The sequence below is a fragment of the Schistocerca gregaria genome, unplaced genomic scaffold, assembly GCF_023897955.1.
Source record: "Schistocerca gregaria isolate iqSchGreg1 unplaced genomic scaffold, iqSchGreg1.2 ptg000266l, whole genome shotgun sequence".
NCBI lineage: Eukaryota > Metazoa > Arthropoda > Insecta > Orthoptera > Acrididae > Schistocerca > Schistocerca gregaria.
In genome coordinates, this window is record NW_026061768.1 from 123,327 (window position 1) to 129,493 (window position 6,167).

Genomic DNA, 6,167 nt, shown 5'->3' on the forward strand with positions numbered 1-6,167 from the left:
ATACCAATAGTCACACCATATCTTGAGCATTACTAACATGTCTGGCCCCACAAATTCTTTGTAAATGTAGATTTTTGTACACAATGTATGCAACTTTTTTAGGAGCACCTGCTGACCAGAGAGTAACAACCTCAGGATAAAAGCAAGTAGCTGTACAGGACAGAAGGGTTGGAGCTTGACTAAGGTAACTCAGAAAGTACCTTTGTCCTTGATTCACATTACCTGTCATGACTAGAGAGAGATAAACAAAACAAAGATAGTTCAACTGTTAATTACCCCCTTGCCACACACACTGCTTAAACATAGTTACCATCATAAGCAAAAATTTACATTAAAAGGCGACAGGCACTTCCATTGAAGTCCTAAGTATGAGGTGCATCCTGAAAGTAATTGCCAAATCATTCTACTGCCACTGCAGCACTTGTGTTGTAGGTTCACACATTTCTCTGGTTCATTGTCTTGACACTGCAGCTCAATTTTGTGGTATTTATATTTGTTAGTGATCAGTCAAAATCTTTAGGACAACCTCTGAGCCCAGTGACTGTGAAGTGTGCTCTGTTATGTTTAGTTCCAACACACAGAACATTAAGCCAGCTGAAATTCATCAACTTGTAGACATTTACGGTGAGAAAGTGGATGAGACAGTTGAAGAAACACTCATGACGAAGCATGTGTTGGACAGCCTTCTGTTGTCACTGATGGTATGGGTGAGAAAACACATGGTTCACAATAAGAATGTATTTCAAAAACTGTTTTGCATGACTCAGTCATAAATTGCTTAAATTTTTGTGAATTGCGTTTGAAAAATGCTTTCAAAATTATGTACCTTGGCAGAGTTTTGACATTTCAGCACTGAATACAGTGATAAGGAAGATGAGTTCTTAAATAGAATCGTGACTGGTGATGAAACTTGGGGTCTTCATGACACTCCAAAATAAAATCAACAATCTATGGAGTGAAGGAACTGACAGTCCGACAATCCTCCACCACCCCCAAAAAAGAAATCATAATGAAGTTGCAAGTGCAAAAAGTCAGGTGAAATGGATTCTGCGACCAACAAGGCATTCTGCTTGTTGAGTTCCTTCTCAGAGCTGAAACCATGAAAGCGGTATGATACTGCAAAACACCGAGAGAACTCCATCACACTATTCAAAACAAAAGATGCAAAACTCTCAATCGAATCATTATGATGCTTCATTTCTGCTGGTGGCACTGAAAACCTTACTAAACAATTCATTTGGGAACAGTGAGACCACCTGCCAATCTCACTTCTTCGGACTACCACTTTTACTTCATCATCAGTCAGGATGAAGGTGCTTGAACACCTATGATGATGTAAGCAAGTGTGATCAGTATTGGAGGTCTTAACTGGTATTATCTTTCTATGAAAAGGGCATAGAAAAGTTGGATTACTGCTATGACAAATGTCTGAACAGTGGTGGCTGTTACGGTCTGAAGAAATGTTTTCATGAGTCCTTTCCCACAATGGTACTTACTTTTCTGGCATGCCTTGTATATTTTAATGCCTTTTGACATACCAGTGTGGGTATAAAAGCTGACGGAGAACACCCCACATCCTCTTCTTTACAGCAGTCACATAATGGGGATACTCAAGCCAATATGAACCACCTATTTTCTATCAGCAGCCATGTTTGACCATGAGGTTTGATCAGCATGTTGTTGAATCTTGTGGATCATACACAGGGTTATTCAGCTGCCCCTGCCATAAAGTTTTATGGAACCTGCAACATCTTCAAGAACCACACCCATGATTTTAATCTTCTCTCCTCCCTACATGCTCACTGTTAGTCCTGCAAAAACAATGAACAGAACCTTTTTGTATCAAAATTAACAGCATTACATTTTGTACTTTGTTGGACACCACACTTTCTGTGGCATTCAAGAAAAAAGGCATTTGAATGCCTGTCTTGTACTTTTTGTTAAATAATTCAAAAACTATGGCTTCTAGTAAAAATGTATCCCCTCCCCTCCCAAAAAGAAATGACTACATTAAATTTCCCACAAAAAGATCCTGTTCATTTTTTTATGTAGGACTAGTAATTTGCATGTAGTGGGTGAGAGAAATGAAAATCTTGCCCATGACATTTGTAGGCATTGCAAGTTGCATAAAACCCATGGGTAGGTGTAGTTTAATCATCGTGTACAGGTTTATCATGCCAAAAGAACTAATATAAGATTTCTCTGGCTTCATAAACAGCTGAAGAAACATTTTACACCACATTAGTGTTTGCACTTTTCTTAATCAGAAAATCATTTCTCATTGCTTTCCTGACCACAGAAAATTCCTACACACAGCCAACTGTTTTTGTTGTTGTGGTCTTCAGTCCAAAGACTGGTTTGATGCAGCTCTCTATGCAAGCCTACATCTATTTGAACCTGCTTACTGTATTTCCCCTTCAACAGTTTTTCCTCCTCTCACTCAAATCCCACCAACACCAAATTGATGATTCCTCGATGCATCAGCGTATGTCTTATCAACCAGTTCCTTCTTTTACTCATGTTGTGCTGAAAATTTCTTTCAATACTATGTCCCTGGTAATTTGATTTGCAACTGCATAATTATTCCATTAGCCACCTCTAGGTGCAGTGCAGAGGGTGTCGAGTGCCAGTAGTAGTCATCTATCCACTTATTGACTACCTCTGTAACTTAGTGTTCACTGCTGCTGCCTATCATGGCGAGGACGCAGGTTTAGATTCCCCGTACTGCCAGGGATTTTTCTGGGTGAGAGGATTGGGAAAGTGTACATTCACCCTTGTGATGCCAACTGAGGAACTCGAGGACAAGAAAACTGACACAGGCAGGATAGTGGTGTGCTGGACGTCATTGGTAAACGATGACACGGTGGTCGGCCAGTACCGATGGACAGAGTTTACCTTATGTTTTATCCACGTAATCATCAAAATTTCTTCCTAGAAACACATTTCAAAAGATACCATCCTTTTCTAGCTTCAACTGCTTGTTGTTCACATCTCGTTTCGGAGCAAGGCTACACTTCACGCAGATACCTCCAGAAAAGACTCTGTAACATTTACATCCACTCCTAACATATTCCTCTTTCTCAGATATACAGTGAAGCCTGCATTTTATATCCTCTCTGTGTCAGCCAAAATCAATTATTTTGTTACCCAAATAACAAAACACTTCTATTATCTTCAGTGTCTCATTTCCTAATCTGCGAGGTTTGTCCGAAAAATACATATAAAAGTTGCATAATAACTTTATTTTACAATTATTCAGGTATTACAATATGGTCTCCTTCAAAGTGCTCACCCTGAGACATGATACACTTCTGCCAACGCCATTTCCACTGTTGATAACATTGCTGAAAGTCTTCAGTTGTGATGTTGTTTAGTTGCCATGTCATTTCCACATCTCCCAATGCCACACCATTACGCATTTTTGGGAACATGAAGAACTCACACGGGATTAAATCCAGTGGTGATTGAGCTTCGGGGCAAAAACACAACGAGCGACATGTGTGCAGGCGCATTCTTGTGATGAAGGGTCAAACTCTTGCCACAAGAGCTCCGAGACGTGTCAGAACTTCAACGTAAAAATTTCTGTTCACTCTCTTGCTGGGAGGGACAAATTCCTTGTGAACAATGCTCCAAGAATCAACACTGTCATCACATTGGACCTTGATTTTCGCGACTCTTTTGTTCTCGGTTCTCCTGCTAGTTTCCATTCCTTGCTTTGAGCTCCACATCGAATTTCTAATACCAGGACACGTCTTCAGTGATGACTCGGTTGAGAAAGTCACCTCATTCCTCTGCTTCCAACCAATCCCTACAGCACTCAACCCTCTTTGCTTTCTGTTCTGGTGTCAAGAGCTTCGGTACAATTTCTTCATTTCAAGTTTTTGTGAACAATTGTTTTGAGGGTTGACAGCTTGTCAGCAATCATTCTGTCAATCCACGGTCTTTAAGAACACAATCTGCTGCACACTCCCACCTTCATGCAGAGTGCTCTGACTCGAACTGAGCATTGATTTGATTGATTACAGCAGTAGTCTCACCTGATGGTGACTGCAACCTGTAACATAAAGACATTATTCAACCTTTATACGTATTTTCCGGACAAACCTCGTATAATGGACAATGAAAAACTTCCCATTCTAGTTAGTTAATTATATTAGTTGTTCCATGGATCATGAACACGATTCTTTCGTAATGATGTGGAACGTGTCACCTGCCATATTCTCCAGATCTGACTGTGTCAGACTTTTTCCTTTTCCCAAACCGAAAAAAATACCTCAAAGGATGATGATGATGCAGTGACTGATGCTTTGTTGCAATTGAAATCAAAGATCTTTTCTTTGAATGGTTTGCAGAAGTTATCTGAGCATGCCTCCAAGTGTATTGGTGTACACAGGTATTATATATACAAATAAATTTATATTATGGAATTTCTTTCACTCTTCATTTGTTAGGGTAGAAGCTTTTTCACCCCTCCTCGTACAGCTTTCAAATGCAAACTCGCTGATCATCCCTCGTTATTCATTCCGCATCTCCTGATTCAACTTGACTACATTCCATTATTCTTGTCTTATGTTCATCTTAGAACTGCTCTTTAACACACTACCCATTCCACTGTCTGCCTCCTTAGCTGTGCCATTTGACTAACTGCCAGCGATTTTTCCTCGGGGGGGGGGGGGGGGGGGGGTGTGACTGTGACTGGTACAAAATGCAGTCAGTCTTGTGAGGAGCTGCTTGACCGAGTAGTAGTGGTTCCACAGTAAAAAAAATCCTAGGACAGAGGTGTGCTGACCAGCTGCCCCTCCATGTTGCATCACATCACATCACACCACACCACTGGCAGGGGGCAATATGTCGGTTGGTGGAATTTTAGCATTTTTAAAACAACCAACGGAAATTCCAGGTAGGAATGTCAAAAATTTCTGACTTTTTTCCCTTCCATTCCATTCAACTTATCTTCCAAGACCCTTCCTGCCTCTGATATCAAGAGCTTTATTTCTTCTCTCTTCCTGTGTCTTATAAGAGTCCCGTTACTCACTCCAAACAACAAGAAAATATTGAAACGATGTAACATTTGTTTGTCAGAACTGTCTGAAGTGTAATGTTGGGATATGACACTGTAGGATAGAGTTCCAATGACATTTGTTGCATAACCTAGAAAACAGTATCAACATGATTTGAAGTATTTTGTGCTCAGCTCACCATCCAAATATATTTAGAAGTACAATTCATGTGGGCTCTAGGTCATATAGTTTCAGTTAATATCTTGACTTGCTGATGAAACAACATTGTAGCTTTTGATAAGCCCAATTCTTTAAATGTAATCAACAGCTAACACCACATTTCTAAAGCTTTGGCAACTGGCTAAAAAAGAGTCACTGATTTCAAAGTTGCAGAAGTATAAAAGCAAATTACAGTTCATGATATACACTGAGTTCACATTACTCAGTCCAACAGATAAAACTGCACTTGGTTCCATGTGACATCAAGTCCAAGACAACTACTCTCATTCAGTAACCTCACTAAAACTATTGAGAAAGTTAACAACGATAGCACAACTCAACTCATGGGTGCAAAGCATCATTTTTACAATATTAACTTCAGGAACTGTTCTAGTGGTTATGAAAAATTATAACAGTTTCTATTTGACACAGAAGTGCTATGAGGCATTTTCATAACCAAATAATTTGAAACACATGAAATTTATAATCTCAAACATCAAAGAAACAGAAAGAAATTTCAAACTAAATATCAATCCAAAAGGCTTCCATTTTTGAACAGCAGATTTGCAATTATTGAAAAAAAATTGCTGAAAATTTAAGGGAATCAGATACTTTGTTGGCCAGAATATTTATCATAATCTACTATTGAACAGAAATCTCTGTGAGACAGATTCATTAAAATCTTCAACTGCGTTGTCTGTAAACATGGTCTGAAGGATCATTTCAGGCTTATCTACAGTGTGAGTCTATAGCAGGAAGGTTGGCAGCATGGTAAGTTGCCTGTCAATTTGTCATACACCACAGTGACATCATTCAAACAGAGAACCACTACTGTGAGACAAACCATCTTCCAGTGGTAGCCTGGAGTCGACAACCTGTTTAGAGCATAAGAGTTGTGGCTCATAGGCACCCACAAGAAAATGCAAAAGAGCTGTGCACTGCCCATTT